Raw genomic sequence first — 20,975 nt, 5'->3', positions numbered from 1 at the left:
AATGGAGTTGCCCAAAAAGAACTTCAATAACGGGGTGAAAAACAAAACACATGGAGAAGTTGAGCACAGTACAAAGGGCAGGATCCAAAGACCTGAGATAAAGGGGAAGCAACAACATATAAACTTGGGGCTAGAGAACTAGAACAATACCCATAGAGGGGAAACAAGTAACCAGTAGGGAAACAGAACTTGGACAATTTAGCATAACAACACTAAAGGCTTATGGGAGAACTTCCAAGTTCATCCTAAGTTAAACAAATGATTCCCAGGGCTTGAACCTCATGCTGGGTTCTTTCGGGGTAAAATCTGGCTGACTCTGAGTTACAGCCAGGCTAGCTCTAACACTGCTGCTTTGCACCGGCCCCTTGGGACCATGGTGCCCAACAGAGCCACAGTGATGTCCTTGGTTCCACGAGGCTCCAGAGTGTCACAATGGTCCCTTGGATTCATGGTGCTCTGCAGTGTCACAATGGCCCCTTCATTTCACAAGGCCACAAAGTGTCACATTGGTCTTCATAAGAAGGAAACCACAGAGCCCCTATGTTTCAGGAGCTGATGAACGGCAGCCACCAGAAGCCAAGGCAAGCCTGACCTGTCTGTCCTGGCAGGTTTGTCTGGGAGCAACTCTTAGATATTCAAAATTTTGAATGTGGAATCCTAATTTCAGACATTTGTGCCTGGAGAAGGAGGATTTTTTCCACAAAAAGAAAAGCATAGAGCCCTTTCCAGTGTTTGGAAAACAGGTCAGTGCTGGCACTCAGGAATTAAAGACCATCCAGATCTGTCTCCTCTGGCAGCTTATGTCTGGCAGCAATCCTTGGATACACAGAAATTCGAAGGTGGATTACTAATTTTGGCCATGGATACCTGGAAAAGATGGACAGTTCTTTTCCATACAAAGGAAAGCCCAGAGCCCCAGTGTTTCAGGGGCAGATGGGAGTGGCCTTCCACATTCCAAGGTCAGCCAGACCTGTCAGGTGACTCCTGGGAGGGCAAGACAGCCAGACCTATTTTGTGTTCTCTTGGTTCCATAGGGCCCTGAAGTGTCACAATGGCTCTATGCTTCCATGAAGTCTTGCAACATCACAGTGGTTCTCTTGCTTCCATGATGTCCTGTGGCATCATAATGGCCCCTTGGTTACACAAGTTCTTAAGGATCTTAATGGTCTCCATGGTTCCAAAAGGCCCACAGTGTCATAATGGTCTTTGTGTTCCATGAAGCCCTGCTGTGTCACCATGGCCGCTTGGTTCCATTGGGGCCCAGTAGTGCAACACTGGTTCCACAGCTTCCCACAATGTCACAATGACCCCTTCCCTCCATGAGGCCCGTCAGGGTCACAATGGCTCTTTGGTTCCCTGGGGCCCCACACTGCCACAATGATTCCATAGGGCCTTGCAGTGCCACAATGGTCTCCATGGATCCATGGTGCCCCACAGGATCACAAAGGCCCTTTGGCTCCATGAGGCCCTGAAATGCAACAATGGCCTCTTGGTTCCACAAAGCCCTGCTGCTTCACACTGGCCCCTTGGGGCCATGCAGCTCAACAGAACCGCAGTGATGTCCTTGGTTCTGTGAGGCTCCACAGCGTCACAGTGGTCCCTTGGATCCATGGTGTTCTGCAGTGTCACAATGGCCCCTGCATTTCACAAGACCCAAAAGCGTCACAATGATCTCCATGGTTCCTCAAGACCCTACAGTGTCACAATGATCCCCTTGGTTCCACAAGTTCCTACAGTGTAACAATGCCCTTTGGCTCCACAATGCCCCACAGTGTCACAGTGGTTTCCACAAGAAGAAAACAGGCAAGCCCCAGGGGCAGATGAGAGGCAGTCACCAGAGGCCAAGGCTAACCAGACTTGACTGTATTGGCAGATTTTGTCTGGGAGAAAGCCTTGGATATAGGGAATTTTAGAGGTGCAATCCTAATTTAAGCCATGCGAGCCTAGACAAGAAAGATAGTTCTTTTCCATAGGAAGGAAAGCACGGAGCCCCAGTGCTTCACAGTCAGATGGGAAGTGGCCCTTGACATGTCAAATTCAGCAGGACCTGTCAGACAGGCCCCAGGAGGCCAAAGCAGGCAGACCTGTTCCATGTTCCGCTGATTTCATGGGTCTCCACACCATCACAATGGTCTCCTTGATTCCATGAAGTCTGGCAATGTCACAATGGCTTCTTGGTTTCATGAGCCCCAACAGAGTCACAGTGGTCCCTTGGCTCCATGCGGCCCTGCTGTGTCACAATGGCTCCTTGTTTCTATGGGCCCCACAGTTTGATCATTGACCCTTGCTTCCACAGGGCCCCTGAACTGCACAATGGTTTCCTTGATTCCATGAAGTTCCACAGACCCACCAGAGTTTCCTTGGACCCGCATTGTCACAGTGACCCTTGGTTCCATGAGGACACATGAGGAGTGTCACCGTGGTCACTGTCAGAGTCTGGATGAGATCGATGTCCCGAGACACCTCGGGATGCTCAGAATGCCCGTGTGGGGCCAGGGCCGGGTCAGGCCCTGGTTTGTTGTGGGACAGAGCCCCGCCCCCAGCCCTGGCAGAGCTGTCAATCACACAGCAGGGGCGGTGCTATCCCAGCTGTGATTGGCAGCAGAGCAGATGTTGATGGGGCAGGAGCCCTGCGGGTCTGTCAGGGACCTGCAGCTTGCAAGGTGCTCTGCTCTCCCTCAGGTGCTCTCGGAGAGATCCAATCCCAGCTGGGCACCTCAGGGCACAAGTGGCACTTCCTGTTCATGGGCACACAGCTGGTGTCTGCCTGGAAAGGGGCACAGGTTTTAATACCTGTTAGCTTCATAATACACCAGAAAATATTTCTTATCTGGATTATTTGAGTACTTATAAGAAATGGCAAAGTTTTCCCACCAGGACCAAGAATTTCCGGGATCTCATGGATTCTTCTACTGATGACAGGAGAAAAAATACTGATCTTCCCCTCTACCTTTGCTCCCAACATTCAGTCTAGTATTTCACAGCCCTCTTCCTTCAGGTGTTTCCAGCTCTCCTGGTTAAATGGCCATGTCTGAGGACATCTCTTCATTTAGAGCAGCTGGATCTATGCCCTTCCCCTTGCTCCCAGATTTCCTTCTGCAACTGTTCTCTGGTTATTCCAATGTGTCTCCCTTGACTGGCTTCATGCTTTGAGCATCAGGAAGTTGCCCAAATTTTCAAAACTTTAAATACCTTCTTAGTCAGCATCTTAATTGTGTTTTTATCTTTTCTATCACCTCTTCCTATGTCTTTGTCTAAAATCCTTCCAGTATGGCAATCCCTTGTGGATGGTGGACATGTCAGATGTTGCTGTCACAAGGAGCTCAGGGAAGAGTTTTGATGTTTAATGAATTTTATCATGTTCACATTTTTTAATGTGTCCCACAAAGAGAAACCTTTCTGTGCCTCTGAGTCTCACCAGTTCCTGGTCCCTCAAAAGACACAAACCTGATGAGTTGTGGTTCCCATTCCTGTGGCTGCACTTGGACCTCCCTCCATAGCCAGAGCAGAGCTCCCTTGTTCCAGAAAGTGCCTGGCAAAGGAGGGATGAAGGAAACAGGACAGGCTGTCGGAATCAGGGGCAGGGGCAGAGCCCAGGGAGAAGAATGACTTTTGCATTTGATGGATCTGTGCCTTCCTTTGGCTTTGTTGGCTGACAAGAAATGAACATCCCTCTGTGTCTCGGGCAGCTCCTTCTCCAAGGAAAGCAGGTGGGAGTTGGAGCCAAGGAGCTGAAATCTGCAGGTGCAGCCTGGGCTGGAGGGAGCTGAGATTTGCAAAAGGCTGCTCTGAGTACCAGGGTTTGGATGGGGGAATTGGTGGGGAGGGGGTAGGGACAGAGTCTGATTGATTGTCAGCCATGAAGGGTCTTGATTTTCATATCTATTAAAAATGCATGGGGGAGCATTTGGATTCAGTGCCAATTGGAGATTGCATATATCAGTTTATTAGAGGAAAAAATCTAAACAGGACCTAAAAAAATCTTTTCTCACTGTCTTTTTAAATAGAATATATTCAGTTTGAATAGGCTTCTGAAATCAGTCTAATTAGTCACAAACAATTTGAAATCTGAAATAAAATTATTCCCAGAGGTTTGGCTTGTTAAGGTGCTCTGAATGTCAATGAGCCCTTGGACACTGAATTCCTGCACTGAAAGGCTGAAGGGTGAACAAGCCTCTGGAGCAGTGAAATCCAGCAGCAGCCTCCAAGTTGCTGAGGATGTCAGCAGCCCCCACTGAGGCCATCCCTGCCCAGAGAGCGTGGGGGAATGGGCAGACAAGGAGAGCGTCCCTGGGGCTGGGCCAGCAGAACTCAGAGGCACCAGCGGCTCCAGCTGGGGAATGGAGTGTGGAATGTGGCTGGGAAAGCCCTGCCTGGGCTGTGCCAAGCAGGACAGACAAGCCCTGACCCCCACCCCCCCAAACAACTCTCTCAAGGAGACATTTAAAAGGAATTACAATTGTTTGTCTATTCTGAGTTGGATGTACTGTAGAAATACTATGAAGTGATCCTGAAGAGCTCGAAAGAGCAAAACAGCTTTTACTGCAAACTTTAGAAAATCAGAGAAACTTTGGCAAAAGGTTTAATATGACATTCAACCAACAAAAAACACTTCTCAAAGCATTCATTTGGTCCATTCAACTTCACAAACTCTAAGCCTGTTCAATTTTAAGTTACTCAAATTTTCCAAGAGGACATATAAAGAAGAAGTAGACACAGAGAGAGAGAATGAGAAGTAATAAACATACAGAGAAGCACACACACAGCTCCCAAGTTCTGCATTCCATCACTGTTCAGACGGAAATGCCAAGAGGAGGTAGGGTCAAGATGTGTGCTTGCCTTGTGGCCAGCCTTCAATACCCCTTGGTCTTCCTGGGCCCTTCCCCCAGGTGGGACTTGGGCTCATTTGGTCACTCAGGAGCTGGGCTGGGGCTCCAGAGGTGGCTGTGGAGCATTGCCTGTGCTGTGCCAGGGACTGGCAGCCACTGCTGGGCTGGGATAGAGGCTCTGGGGGGATTGGGGTTGCAGGGCAGGGTAAGGCTGGACCTGCCCCTTCTTTCCTCACACACAAAATGTTTCCAGCCAACAATCTCCACCAGTCTGCCACAATAGGGAATGTTGGATGTAGAACCCCAAATTTGGTCATTGCACCTGGCTGAAAAGGAGAGCTCTTCTCCCTAGGATGGAAAGCACAGAGCCCCAGTGTCTGGAAGGCAGGTGAGAGCCTCACAAGGCCAAGGCCAGCCAGACTTGTCAGGAATGGCAGAATTTGACTGGGAGCAGTGTTTCCATTTAAGGAATTTTGGAGGTGGGAAGCCTAATCTCAGCCATGGGTGCCTGGAGAAGCAGGACAATTCTTTCCCACAGGAAGAAAAGCATGGAGCATTCTCCTGTGTTGTATGAAATCCCAGTTCTGGCCATGGGTGCCTGCAGGAGAAAGACCGCACTTTTCCATAGAAAGGATAGCACAGAGCCCCAGTGTTTCAGCAGCAGATGAGAACAGACCCTCAACATGCCAAGGCCTGCTGGAGCAGTCAGGTGGCCCCTAAGAGGCCAAACCAGCCAGACCTGTTCCATGTTCCCTTGGTTTTGTGAGACCCCAGAGTGTCACAATGGCACATTGGATCCATGAGGCCCCACAAGGCCATAATGATGACTCGTTTCCATGGAGTCCAGCAGTGTCACAATGGACCCTAGGTTCCATGAGGCCTTGCAGTGTCACAATGGTCTCTGTGGTTCCCCAGGCCCCACAATGACACGTGGGTTCTCTGTTCCATGAGCCCTGATGTGTCACAATGGACCATTGAACCCTGGGGGTTTGCAGTGTCACAATGGTCTCCTTTGGCTCCAGAGTGCCACAATGGACCACTGATGACATGAGTCCCCTCTGTGTCACCCTGGAGCTTTGGTTCCATGCAGCCCTGCAGTGTCACAAAGGCCTCTTGGTTTCACCAGGCACCACAGTACCACAATGGTCCTCTTGGTTCTGTGGGGACCCCCAGGGTCACAATGGTCTCACTGGTTCCATGAGGTGTCTTACTGTCACAATGCTTTGCTTATTCCATGGGGCCTTGTCTTGGTTTAGGGTAAGTTTGGGAGATAACTCTTAAAGGGGCTTCTTTATAACAGCAGATTTAATTGCCCTTCTCCCGTCCAACCGGTTCGGGAAAAAATATTTCTTTGGAGAAAAGTGGAAAGAAATTTGTTTATTAAATAATAGAAACTAAACAATATTAAACAATAAAACAATATTAAACAATCTAAGGAAAAGCAAACTCAGAACAGTCTTTTTCCTGGGTTGCAGCTCGGCTTACTCAGTCTTTGATCAGTCTTTTTGGTGTTGGAAACGCCGTGGCCCAGGCCCGGCCAGGGGGGCCACAGGTGGAGCTGTCGGTGCTCTTTTGGGTGTTTAGTCTAGAGCAGGCTTGAATAGGTCTAAGAAAAAAGGAAAAAAATCACAATCCGGAGAACTTTTTTGCTTCAGCTAGCTAAAACTAACTAAAAGCAAGAAAAAGGGGAAAAAGGAGCTCTGTTCTGCTGTCTGTCTATCCGCAGACAACACAGTCCAGGAGCAGGAATGTGGAGGAGTGAGAGCAGTCTGAAAACAAACTGCGCGCTTCTTCCCTCCCCTCCTCACTGTCTGGAAGAGAGTCTTAAAGGTGTAAAACTTATTATTCAGTATAAACAGAACAAGACGATTGGGGATAAAAGCATCATATAGTCAACTCAGGACATTCCACCTCTTATCTCTATATCGTCATCTTACTACTAAAACTAATATATATATTCTAACTCTGCAAACACATACATTATACATTTAATATACAGCTATACACAGACAATGGTGGTAACATTCAGCAAACAGTGATATTTATACATGGTTTTCACTCAACAATCAGATCTCTCTGAGGTACACATCGTGTTCTTTCATCTTTTTGCATTATCTACTATGTGCAACTTGGTTTCTGAGCAAAAACAATTTTGCAAATGGGTTTGTCTGTACTCGAGGTAGGATTGATTTAAACTGTCTTCTTTAACAAATTTCTGACATGTATTACTGGGACTTTGTTTCTATTTACTCTATGCAAAGGCTCTGATTGGGCAGGGCTCACTTGGTTAGTAGAGCTTCGGTTATTAACTAACTAGGTGGCTTTTGCCAGATGCTGCTCTCAATTTTTGAAAGATTCTTTACTTAAGGCTTTTAAGGTGGTTTTTAGCAGCCTATTGTACCTTTCCACTTTTCCCGCAGCTGGTGCATGGTAGGGGATATGGTACACTCACTCAATGCTATGTTTTTTGGCTCAGGTGTTGATAAGGTTGTTTTTGAAATGAGTCTCGTTGTCTGACTCAATCTTTTCAGGGGTACTATGTCTCTACAGGACTTGTTTTTTAAGGCTTAGGATGGTGTTATGGGCAGTAGCATGAGGCACAGGATAGGTTTCTAACTATCTCGTGGTGGCTTCTATCATTGTGAGCACGTAGCGCTTGCCTTGGCGTGTCTGGGGCAGTGTGATGTAGTTAATCTGCCAGGCCTCCCCATACTTGTATTTGGACTACTGCTTACTATATTATAGGGGTTTCACTCTCTTGGCTTGTTTGATGGCAGCACACGTCTTATAGTCGTGGATAACTTGAGAAATACTGTCCATGGTTAAATTCACTCTTCGGTCTCGTGTCTACTTATAGGTGGCATCTTTACTTTGATGACTTGAGGCATTATGGGCCTATCGAGCTAGGAATAACTCTTCTTTGTGCTCTCAATCTAGGTTTATCTTGGACACTCTTATCTTTGCAGCTTGATTTACTTGCTTATTGTTTTGGTGCTCTTTATTGGCCATACTCTTGGGGACATGGGCATTTACATGGCGGACTTTCACAGGTAGCTTCTTTACCTTGGTAGCGATGTCTTTCTATTCTTTAACAGCTCAAATTGGTTTTCTTTTAGGCTGCTAATTAGCCTCTTTCTACTTTTCCAGCCATCCTTACAGAGCATTGGCTACTATTTATGAATCAGTGTAGAGGTAGAGCTTTGGCCACCTCTTTCTTTTAGCAATGTTCAAGGCCAGTTGAACAGCTTTGAATTCAGTAAGTTGGTTTGATCCACTTTCTCTTTCAGTGGCCTCTGCAACTTGTCGTGTGGGGCTCCATACAGCCGCTTTTTACTTTTGGTTTATTCTTACTATGTGACAGGAACCATCAGTAAAAAGAGCATATTGTGTTTTTTCTGTTGGCAGTTGGTTATATGGAGGAGCTTCTTCAGCACGTGTTACTTTTTGTTCTTCTTTATTAGTGAGACTGAAGTTTTCACTTTCTGGCTAGTTTGTAATTATTTCCAGAATCTCAGGGCGTTTTAGCTTTCTAATATGGGTGCGCTGTGTTATGAGAGCAATCTACTTACTCTATGTAGCATTGGTGGTATGGTGGGTAGAGGGAACTTTTGCTTTGAACATCTACTCCAGTATTGGTAGTCAGGGTGCTAGGAGGAGTTGTGTTTCGGTACTTATTACTTCTGAGGCAGTTTGGACTCTTTCATAGGCTGCTAAAATTTCTTTCTCTGTTGGAGTATAGTTGGCTTCAGACTTTCTGTAGCTTCGACTCCAAAATCTTAGTGGTCGGCTTCGAGTTTCTTCAGGCACCTTTTGCTACAGGCTCTAGGACAAACCATGGTTCTTGGCTGTAGAATAGAGCAATTTTTCACATCTGGTCCTGTTTTGACTGGGCTAAGGGCTACTGCATGAGCGATTTCCTGCTTAATCTGGACGAAGGCTTGTTGCTGTTCAGGGCCCCAGTGGAAAGTGTTCTTCTTATGGGTGACTAGATAGAGAGGGCTTACGATCTGACTATACTCAGGAATGTGCATTCTTTAAAAACTTATGGCACTTAGGAAAGCCTGTGGTTTTTTTTTTGTTGGATGGTGGAGACATTGCTGTTATCTTGTTGATGATATCAGTGGGAATCTGACGCTGTCTGTCTTGCTACTTTACTCCCAGAAATTGAATTTTTTGAGCAGGTCCCTTGACTTTGCTCTTTTTGATGGCAAAGCCGGCTTTCAGGAGAATCTGGATAATTTTTTTTTCTTTCTTAAACACTTTTGCTGCTGTCTTCTCTTATACAATGATGTCATCAATATATTGCAGATGTTCTGGGGCTTCACCCTTTTCTAGTGTACTCTGGATCAGTCTATGGCAGATGGTAGGACTGTGCTTCTACCCCTGGGGCAGCCGGTTCCAAGTGTACTGCACACCTCTCTAGGTGAAGGCAAACTGAGGCTTGCATTCTGCTGTCAGCAGAATGGAGAAAAATGCATTGGCAATATCGATAGTGGCATACCACTTCGCTGCTTTGGACTCCAGCTTGTATTGGAGTTTCAGCATATCTGGTACAGCGGCGCTCAGCGGTGGAGTCACTTCATTCAATGCACGGTAGTCAACCGTCAGTCTCTATTCTCTTTCAGATTTACGCACAGGCTAGATGGGGCTGTTGAAGGGTGAGTGGGTTTTGTTGACTACTCCTTGGCTCTCTAGCTCTCGGATCATCTTATGGATGGGAATTACAGCATCTTGAGTGGTTCTATACTGTCGACGATGTACTGTGGAAGTGGCAATTGGTACTTGTTGCTCTTCTCTCTTCAGAAGCCCTACTGTAGATGGATTTTCAGATAGTTTAGGCAAGGTATTCAATTGCTGGATGCTCTCTGTCACTACAGCTGCTATCCTAAATGCCCACCTCAGTCTTTTTGGGTCTTTGAAATACTCACTTCGCAGATAATCTATGCCTAGGATACATGGGGCTTCTGGGCCAGTCACAATAGGATGTTTCTTCTACTCATTCCCAGTCAAGCTCACATCAGCTTCTACTAAAGTGAAGTCTTGTGATCTCCCTGTCACACCAGCAATAGAAACGGATTCTGTCCCCACGTGTCTTGATGGAATTATGGTACACTGTGTACTAGTGTCGACTAAAGCTTTATACTCTTGTGGTTCCGATGTGCTAGGCCAACGAATCTACACTGTCCAGAAAACACGATTTTCTCTAGCCTCTACCTGGCTAGAGGCAGGGCCCCTCTAAGCCTGGTTATTTTTCTTTCTTTGGGCATATGTTTTAGAGGTTTTTTTAAGGGGATTAGACATGTTATCATCATCATTATACTTGGCAGTTCGGCTATGGGCAACTGGAGCTGCTTTCTTTGTGGTGGAACTTCGTCTCTGAGCTCTGTCTTCTTTCAATTCACGCACCCTTCGGGACAGAGCAGCGGTGGATTTTCTATCTCATAGCCTTATGTTTTTTCCACAATCACGCAGAAAGAACCACAGCTCAGCTCGTGGGGTGTACCTTCTCTCTTTATCTGGGGAACGTTTGCGTTGGGTACCAGAACCTCTGATCTGTACTGCCGAGATTTGGAGAAGGTCTTCTTTAATCTTTTCTCTGAGCTTCATATGACTCTCTTCTATCTTATCCTCTAATCTCTGCAGACGTGTTTCTACTGCTGCGATTCTGGCATGTGTTGGGCCATGTACAGCATCTGCATAAGCTCGGAGCTTCCTTGCCATGTCAAGCACGGTCTCATCCGTGTCATCCCGCTTCATGATAGCTAGAGCAGATGCATATTCATGTGGCCCAAGTTTTTGCTACATCACAGATGTACATGGTACCAAGTCTGGATTCCTAGTTGTTATGTCATTTGAGAATATAATCTCTGCCACTGCCATTTCTCTTAAGCATTGAATTCTTTGTTTTATGGTCTTCTACTGCGCTTGTTGCATGTAGAGATTATCGGCACACAGGTATCTTTGCGCTACACTGTCTAAGACCTGTGCCCAGAGGCTGTGAGGGTTAGCCCCCCTAATCATGCCTTGGTCTATGACAGGATTATGTGACAGGGATCCTAAATGCCTCGCTTTTGTGCCGTCCAGAATTGTAGCTTCGCCTGCAGCATCTCAAAGATGGACTAACTAGCTGATTATGGATTCATCAGATCGTCGGGTGTAATCCTTCTTTAGGCCACGCAGGTCCTTCAGGGAGAAGGACTCAATATTGGCTTCTGATCTTGTGCCAGTTGCTTTGACTCTTGATTTTATGTCAGGAAATGTTGAGGGTCCTTCTCCTGTATCATCATCATCATCATCTACTGGTCGATTGGTCTTGTCTGTGCACTTCTTACTTCTAGTGCTAGTAGCAACAGCCATTGGTTGAGGCTTATTGTTTGGTTTAACCGCTGGCTTAGGCTCACTATGTGATTTAGCTGCTGGCTTTGAGCCTGGGGTGTTGGTTGCAACTTGAGTGACTGGGATAGCTCTTGATGTATCTCCCTGCCCCCCTTCTTCGGTCTGCTGCCTTAGAGTATCTAGCAGTGTGCGATAAGCATATGCCAGGGCCCAGCTCACTGCAATGATCCTTTTCTCCTTAGGGCCATTATTGAGATACTTCTCTTTCAGATATTTCCCCACCTCAGCTGGGTTCTGAATTTGTTCATGGGGAAAGTCCCAGACTATAGGGTCAGAGAATTCCTTCAGGATTTGGCCCATATTTTCCCATTTTCCACCCCACTCAGGATTCTCCACACGTGGGTCTACTTCTGGGACAGGGGTCTCATCAGCTCTTCTAGACATCTCAGCCCTCATTCTAGAGAAGCTGCAGACCATATAGAGGAAGCCTACCAGATTAAATGCCAGAAAGATGGTCTCTTTAATATTCAGGGGAAACTGAACATTCTCCACAAGTGACATAACAGATTCAAAGGAGAAGAAGGAAAGGAAAGGCTGGAAAGCCTCATTCCCTGCTCCTCCTCTAACTAGCTGGGTGCAATTACTAATAAATTCCCAAAACATACTGCTAGAACGGGGATGCAGGGTAGGACGAAGAAACCATAAACCATACATATCGTAAACAGACGCCAGTATCTTTGTAAACGCCCTATAAATCATTATCACCAAGGCCAACACAATAGCTAATCCAATCTGTGCCCCTTTACCGCAAAATCTACGTGATAGGGACAATAAACCTAGTGACCAGAAAGGTATTGAAACCTCAAAAAGGTCTAGAGACCAGAGCCACATAAAAGCCTCCCCAAGAGACATTACAAATTCAAATAACATGGCTACTGGGTACTTTAACCTACTACACACCAAGCACAACAAACCTACAATCAATAAAGCGTTTTTTTCCACTTTCTCAAGCCACGTGTTGGGCGCCACTAACTGTATTTGTCTTGGTTTAGGGCAAGTTTGGGAGATAACTCCCAAAGGGGCTTTTCTACAGAAGCAGATTCAATTGCCCCTCCCCCCTCCAACCGGTTCGGGAGAAAATATCTCCTTGGAGAAAAGTGGAAAGAAACCTGTTTATTAAACAATAGAAACCAAACAATATTAAACAATAAAACAATATTAAACAATCTAAGGAAAAGCAAACTCAGAACAGTCCCCTCCCCGGGTTGCAGCTCGGCTCACTCAGTCTCTGATCAGTCTCTCTGGTGCTGGAAACGCCGTGGCCCAGGCCTGGCCAGGGGGGCCACAGGTGGAGCTGCCGGTGCTCTTCTGGGTGTTCAGTCTAGAGCAGGCTTGAATAGCTCCAAGAAAAAAGGAAAAAAATCACAATCCGGAGAACTTCTTTGCCTCAGCTAGCTAAAAGCAAGAAAAAGGGAAAAAAGGAGCTCTGTCCGGCTGTCTGTCCATCCGCAGACAACACAGTCCAGGAGCAGGAATGCGGAGGAGTGAGAGCAGTCTGAAAACAAACTGCGCGCTTCTTCCCTCCCCTCCTCACTGTCTGGAAGAGAGCCTTAAAGGTGTAAAACTTATTATTCAGTATAAACAGAACAAGACGATTGGGCATCATATAGTCAACCCAGGACACCTTTTCTCCAGTGATTTGAACAAACTTTCCAAGGAATAACAAAATATTTTCTTCACACTGGCCACCCATAACAGCCATTTTCTGCATCAGTTCTCCCACAAGTCGCTCAGAGGAATTTGCATCCAAGTTTCCAAGAGTTCCTCTGGAAAGAAAGAGCTCTCCTCCCACAGAGGAGGGAACCATGCTTCTGACAATAGCACTCGGGGTCAGACAACACGGCCTAAACGCACTGTGCCAAAATATTATACACAATCTGGTTAAGAAAATTGTTAGAGAGATGCCTCTGCCCCAATTAAGGTGCTAACATGACCAAATGCAAAGTGGATTTTATTGAACAGTAAATGTGAGGTAGAGAGAGATGGAATAAAAGAGAAAAAAGGGGGAGGGCAAGAGAGTGACAGGGACAGAGACCTCCCCTGGGGTGGGGCAAGTGTGACATTGTCCCCTGTGTGCGTGGCTGTCCCGGGGTGGGGGTTTTACACCTGAGCCAGTTTGGGTAGGGGGGGTGGTGTTCACACCCCCAGCAGGGATTACCCCACTGTTTCAGGTTGCAGTCCAAGATGTAACCAAATGCATGTTTTCAATCACCATCTTCACAAACTGTTATAAACAGGTGGGGCAGTGTTCTTTATCTCTTCCAAGACTCAGCCCTGATAACGCCCTGCAGGGGCTCTCTTCTGTGAATGGGCCAACGAGTGTCCCTGCAGGACTGGTAAAATGACATCATCCCATTGTGGGATGCTCCGCCCAGGGGGAGGAGCCAAGCATTCCTACCTGGATATAAGCTGAGACTTGCAACACCAGGAGCACCTTGGCTACTGGATTCCCAGAGGACAAGAGCTCCATAGGCACCACTGGACCTTCAGAGGAAGACCAGACCCTACTACAGGATCGCTGCTTCGACAGAATCACGATCATCACTGCAACAGGACTGCAGCCACCATTTAATGGGACTGCTACCAGCACCCTGACCAACAGGGTGTCAGGTTATATCCTGACTTGTTCCATTTAAGGCAGTGTTTCTGTATCATTACAGAATTGATCTTAATTTTCTTATTAAATTGTAATTCTGGCTTAGACTCTCCCCGTGGTTTGCCCTCAAACCTGTACAAAACTCAATGCACTCATCTCTTCTTTTCCTCCCAAAAGAGAATTTCCCATCCCCAAACCACTGCCAGATGGAGGAGAAGGCTGCGAGGAAGAGGAAGATGTCCCGGGACCACCAGGTAGGTGAGGAGGAAGTCACAGCTCATTTCCCTCTCTTTCCTGCTCCATCTCCCTGCACAGCACAGCCCAAGGCTGCAGGACAACCCTGCTTCCAACGCCATCCTGCCAGGGATGCACAGGAAGGATCTCTTTCCCCTTCCCTCTGGCACGGAGGGAAATCCCATCCTCTCCTTGCCCTGCCTTCCCCAGACAAGGAGCTGAGGATGGAGACCATCGAGGACAAATCTCCAGAGCAGAATCTTGTGGAAGAGGCTGTTTTGAGTGGCTCCATGGCACAGGAATCCAGTGGGGAAGAAAATTCCCTGAGATACTGCAGGAGGAGGGGCTCCAAATCCAGCCCAGGGTGGTCTGAGGAGGAAAGACCCACCCTGTGCCAGGAAGGTGGACAGGGCTTCAGCCAGGGATCAGAGCAGGTGGCCCATGAGCAGCTTCCTGATGGGGAGAAGCCCTACAAGTGCTTGGAGTGTGGGAAGAGCTTCAGGTGGAGCAGCCACCTGATCAGCCACCAGATGATCCACACTGGGGAATGGCCCTACGAGTGTGGGGAGTGTGGGAAGGGCTTCAGCTACAGATCCACCCTTGTGACCCACCAACGCATCCACACCGGGGAGAGGCTCTATGAATGTCCTGAGTGTCAGAAGAGGTTTCAGACCCGCTACAATCTCCTCAGGCACCAAAGGATTCACACTGATGAGAGGCCCTTCCTCTGCCCCGACTGCGGGAAGGGCTTCAAGCAGAATTCCCACCTCGTCACCCACCGGCGCATCCACACTGATGAGAGGCGCTTCTGCTGCCATGACTGTGGGAAGGGCTTCAAGCAAAACTCCACCCTCATCATCCACTGGCGCATCCACACTGGGGAGAGGCCCTACGAGTGTCCCCAGTGTGGGAAGAGCTTCACCCACAGTTCTAACTTAACCAGACACCAACAGAGGCACCAGTAGGGGAAGCCCTGCAAATACCCAAACTGCAGGAAGAGCTTCATGCACTGCTGCAGCTTCATCCCCCATTGGATGACCCATGCTGGTCAGAGTCCTGGTGATCCATGTTCCCAGTGATCCATACTGGGAAGACACCTGTCCCTTCTCCTGCCCCTGCCGATGGCATGATGTGGGATTGATGAACATGAGGGTTTGGCCATGGCTGTGTCGTTACATTCACTCCCCCCTCAGATCATTGCCATGGGCAAGAAAGGGAATCTCTCTATCTTCCTACGAGGAGAAGAGTGTCCTTTCTTGGCAGGAGGAAATTGTGTCTGGGAAGAGTCAGCTGAGTTGTAGTTTTCCATTTTTCTTATCCCTTTTGTTATCAATATCGTTGCTGTTCCTGTTTGTTCCTGATCTTGTTGCTGTTCCCAATAAATTGTTCCTATCATAGCCCAGGATCTTTGCCTTTTGTGCTTTCCATGGGAGGCAGGAGGCTAGCAATCTGCAGCACGGATTTAGCGGGACAAGGAAATTGGGGAATCCCATTCCTGAACCCCACCCTGTGGAAACCAAGCATCCCAGCTGGTCCCAGCCCTGGTTGCCATGCTAAGGATCAGATTTGTCACAGGCCCTTAGAGGGGTTCCATGGGGAATTTCCAAGAGTCTCTAGGCTGTTCAAGAGCTGGAATATTACAGGCAGAGACAGGGACTCCATGGACACCTCCCAGGGGTTTCTGGGGATGGTAAAGAGCCCTGTGGTCAGAGGCAGTCACAGACATTCCATGGTGACATCCCAGGGCACCTTGGGCTGCAAAGGCACCAATCTGTCTCAGGCACTCACGGGGGCTCCACGGTGACATTCCAGGAGTCCCCAGGCTGCCAAAGAGCCGGGATGTCCCAGACACTCACAGGGGTTCCTGTCATGGGCAGAGTGGGAGCTTCAGGCAAAAGCTTTATTTCTTTATTGGAGAAACTCCCGATGAGTCATGAGATGGAGAAATGACACCCAACAGACACCATGGATCCTCAAACCACTGCAGGACCCCTAGACTTCCAAAATTTATTTTATTAGAGGAGAGGTGGAGTGTCTGGATCCAATCCCAGCCCCAGACTTTGTCAAAGGTGTAAAAGATTAGACAGGTAGAATTGAACCTTAATGCAATTTGTCCCACAGGATTATCGATGGAATACTAGATAAATTGATATAAATACAGCTCTGATTGATTCTGATCATGATTAGACAGAATGGTTTGTTTACACCACAGATTAAATTTTAAAAAAGAGTTATTTACTCCACAGTATAGGAGCTATAACAATTATTAGCATATAGTGATCTAGGAAGCAATTTTGATGTCAACAGAGCCTTGCTGGAGTTCTTGGAGCCCATTGCAGGCAGAGCCTCCTGCTCCAGCAGGAACTGCCTTTCCTGTGCCATCAGCAGGGCAGGTCCCGCTGCAGGAAAAGCCCCAGGCCAGCCCCAGCACAGGGAAGGGCTCGGGCACAAGGGCAGAGTGCCGTGCTGGGAGCTGTGCCAGGCAGAGCCTGAGGCACCAAAGGCACCTTGGCAGCAGCAGCTGCTTGCAGGGCATGGCCAGAAGCCTCCCTTGGCAGCCCGGCCTGGTGGCCAGCACTGCAGAGCTGCTGCCTCAGGGCTCATTTCTGCCTGGGCTCTGAAAAGCCACTTCTGCTCCAGGAGCCTGCCTGGGAAGCCATTGGCCCCTGCACCTTGGGCACAAGATATTAATGAGAAAACTCTTCATGCCAGCAGAGACAAGGCAGGGGCAGAGGAAAGGGGAGAGCCAGGCCCAGGGCACAGGGCTGCCATGGTGACGGCTGTGAGGTCACTGCCCCTGCAGCAGCCTGGCTGCCCTCAGCAGACATTCTGGCCAGAAGCGTTGTGAGGGCACCCAGCACAGCAGAGAACCCCCATGACAGCAATTCTGTCCTTGGGGATGAGAGGGTTTCACTGGATCAGGTTGCACAAAGCTCCTGCTCTTGGACAATTCCTGGGATGGGGAATGCAGTTCTCTGGAAAAACAGTTGCAGTTTTGTGCCACTCTCATCATTGTAAAATATTTCCTCGTTTTAACAAATGTAAATCCACCCTCATTCAGTTGAGTGATATTGACTCCTGTTCTGTTACTGCAAGATGTGGGACAAAATAATGTTGACCACTATTTTTCCATTTTCACAGACCTTGAAAAGTAACCAAAAATCTCCCAAGATGGGGTTTGGATGCCTCATCACATAACCAGCAGGTAGAATGTGGTGGCTCTCAGCTCAGTGGTGTGGAGACTGAGGACAGAACAGGAGCAGCCTGAGAGGGATTAAAGGGTGGTTTCAGAGAGGCTGGAGTTTTTCTTCATTGTATAAAACACCAAGAGAAAGAAATAATGGCACCAAGGGTGTGGAGTTCCCCTGCCCCAGGAAGTAGGGAATTTAGCCAGACAGACAGCATCAAGTGAGGAGTGTGATTTAAAGAGGATTCCGCCCCTCCACCCTGTTGGGCATGCCCCTGCAAGCCCAGGAAAAGACACTCCACCCCATCTGGTCAAAAAAGGAGTGGCCACAGAACATTTTTCCTTTTCTGTAACCTCATTGGTCCAAATTCTACTGCAAAGTCCCCGCCATCGATTTTTCCATTGGTTGTCCTCCTCTGTCCACTCCTTTGCAGTGCCCTGATCCTTCTGCTATTGGACCCCGACCCTAAACTCCACCCCTACCCTGTCATATAAAACCAATGACAAGCCACCACCCCGTCTCCCCCTTCATTTCTTGTCTTGGTCCCTGGCACAATAAAGGATCCTGTGCTTTTCTAAACCAGTACCCATCCTGTTGCCTTCCTTTCCCTGTTGGTCATCGATGCCTGCCTGAGGTCTGAGACTCTGGGGCCTGGGGGAGTTGTTTTGCTGCTTACTGCAGTGGAACACAACACAAGGGCATCTGGGGAGGCCCAGACTGGACAGCGGGAGAAAGGAATTTCCTCCCCCAGGGCAGGGCTGTGGTGCAGAAGGAGCCTGGAGCAGCCCAAGGCTTTGTGTGGGCAGGCAGAGGCAGGCAGGAGGCAGAGCTGTCAGCAAAGGAAGAGGCCAGCCAGGTGGGGCAGCCGGGGGATGACGACAGCCTGCAGGGACAGAGGCGCAGGGCAGGGACACCGTAGGACAGCCTGGGCTGCACAGGGCACAGGGATGGGCAGCAGCTGCAAGGCCCTGACAGAGCCAACTTGGGCAGCACTTTGGCCATGGCTGCTGGCCCTGGGCCTGAGCCAGGAGCAGGAGACAAGTGACCCTTGCAGGCCTGGGGCCTCATTGCCTCCCTGTCCCTGCTCAGCAGCCTGGCGGGGGCCGCCCCATGGTCCTGCCCTTGGCATTGCACATCCCCACATGCCAGAGCCCATCCCGGGAAGAGCCCTGAGCAATGAGGGAGGGACAGGATCTGCCTGGCCAGGGGCTGGGGCTCAGGCCTTGGGCCTTTGCATTCCTGAAACACATCCAGGTTTGCTCAGCACCAGAGACACCTTTGCCTTGTTTGTCCCCACCTGTCATCAGTTCATCACTGCCTCCAGTGTTCTGCTCTACCTGGAACCTGGAGACATTCACATGAGTTATGTCCCTCACTGGGACCCATTTAAAGTTAAATAAAGTTTGGACTTTGAATCTGATTTTGAGTTCTTGAGAAGGTTTTTGAGCACACTCTGAGGGATAGAGTCTGATGCAAAGAGCACCAAAGCCCCAGAGGGTCATTAATGTCCTTGTGCTGTGTCTGTGCTGCTGAGCTGGGCCGGGCTCCTGGCCCAGAGGCAGCTCCTGGCAAGGGCAGCGCTGCAGAGAGACAGCTCTGGCCAGGAGCAGCTCCTGTGCACAGCCCAGCAGGGCTGGGGCTCTGCCAGGGCAGCTCAGGGACACCAGCAGGGCACAGCCAGAGCTGACAGGGGCTCAGCACTGGCAGGGGCTGGGGGATGTCCCAGAGGGGGCTGTGTCACAGCGGCACCTCTGTGGCTGTGTCCTAGAGGCACAGAGCAGCTGTGATGTCAGCAAGGGGCTGTGTGACAGCACAGAGTGGGCTGTGTGAGGTCACAGATTGTGCTATGACATCACAGAGTTTGTTGTGTGAGGTCACTGAGCAGCTACAGCATCATAGAGGAGACTGTGTGACATCACAGAGCAGGCTGTGACATCATGGCATGGCTGTATGACATTATAGAGGAGACTGAGGTCAAAGTGTGTGCTGTGACATTAGAGAGTGGCAGCATGACATAACAGAGAGGGTTTTGTGACATCACTGAGGGGGTTGTGACATCACAGAGCTGTCTGTGACATCATGGAGTAGGGTATGAGGCCATAGAGCAGATCTGGATGTAACAGCTGGTGGCTCTGTGACATCAGAGAGTGGCTTGTGACATCACTAGGTGGCTGTGTAATGTCATAGAGAAGACTGTGACATCACAGAACAGACTGTGACATCACAAAGCAACTTTCTGACATCACAGAGTTTTCTGGGACATCACAATGCAGCTGCATGACATTCCAGGTTGACATCCCAGAATTGGCTCTGTGACAAAACAAGGGTGCTGTATGACATCCCAGAGCTGACTGTGACATCACAGGTGGCTGTGTTACATCATAGGGTGCTCTGTGATATCACAAGATGCTGTATGAGATCACAGGTGGCTGTGTGTCATCCAAGGGGCTGTGTGACATCACAGGGTGCCTCCTTGTCCCTGCTCAGCAGCCTGGCAGGGGCCGCCCCATGGTGCTGCCCTTGGCATTGCACATCCCCACACGCCAGAGCCCATCCCGGGAAGAGCCCTGAGCAATGAGGGAGGGACAGGATGTGCCTGGCCAGGGGCTGGGGCTCAGGCCTTGGCCCTTTGCATTCCTGAAACACATCCAGGTTTGCTCAGCACCAGAGACACCTTTGCCTTGCTTGTCGCCACCTGTCATCACTGCCTCCAGTGTTCTGCTGTGACTTGAACCTGGGGACGCTTTCTCAGTCGTGTCCCTCAGTGGGACCCATTAAAACTTCAAGAAACTTTGGAGTTTCAATTTAACTTTGAGTTCTGGAGAAGTCTTTGGAAGGCTCTCTCAGGGACTGAGTCTGATGTAAACAACACCCAAGTCCCAAGAGGGTCATTAAAGTCTTTGTTCTGTGTCTGTGCTGCTGAGCTTTAAAGGAACAGCTCTTCCCAGGACCAGCTCCTCTCCCAGCCCAGCAGGGCTGAGGGCTCTGCCTGCAGGCACTGAGGGGACAGGAGCCAGGCAGAGACAGGCTGAGGAAGTCATTGAGCTGAAACTTCACTGGGGGAAAGATCTTCACAGCCCTCCACATGGTGAGTCAGTGGATGCAGGGCAATGTCCCCTGTGCTCCTGGAGGGATCTCCTGAAGCCAGCACACCCCACAGCCTGGGGGATGTGCCAGGAGGACTCTCCCAATTTCTCTGTGGCAGGGGAGCAGGAGGAGGAGGATGTGCTGTAGAGCAGGGCTGCCCTGGGCACCCTCAGAGGGACAGGGCAGGACGGCTCCTGCTGCCAGGGATGGCTGCAGGGGCTGAAGCTGGGGCTGCAGCCAGGACTGCCCAGGGCTGTCCTGCAGAGCAGGTCCTGCAGCCCTCAGGGCTCTTGGCCAGCCCAGGGGATGTGCCACCTGCCAGGGGCAGCTCTCAGCCTGCCTGGCAGCTCCCCATGGACACTGCAGGGCAGAAGTTGGAGGTGGCAGGAGCGACCCCCATCAGGGCAGATTCCTCCTGCTGTGGAGATGGTGCTGCATGGCCAGGGCTGCTCTCAGCTTTCTCCTAAAGGGAAAGGGCTGTCAGCTTTGGCTGTGTCACTGAGACTCCTGCACTGTCAGCCTGGGCATGAGCAGATGTGCCTCAGATCTCCCTCAGAAATTGCCTCCTCAGCCTCCTCTCCCTACAGACAGCAGCAGCAGCACCTTGGCTTGCAGCATCTCTGTTTGTCTGCCCTGTCCTTAGGG

General features: G+C 49.4%; 1 pseudogene; it reads left to right on the top strand.

Moving 5' to 3' along the window:
* Window positions 1-15,020, top strand: part of LOC135306131 (zinc finger protein 208-like) — a 378,562-nt pseudogene extending 363,542 nt beyond the window's left edge.
* Window positions 15,021-20,975: the final 5,955 nt, after the last annotated feature.

The sequence above is a fragment of the Passer domesticus genome, chromosome 8, assembly GCF_036417665.1.
Source record: "Passer domesticus isolate bPasDom1 chromosome 8, bPasDom1.hap1, whole genome shotgun sequence".
In the NCBI taxonomy this organism is placed as follows: Eukaryota; Metazoa; Chordata; class Aves; order Passeriformes; family Passeridae; genus Passer; species Passer domesticus.
This window is presented reverse-complemented; position numbering and strand designations above follow the sequence as displayed.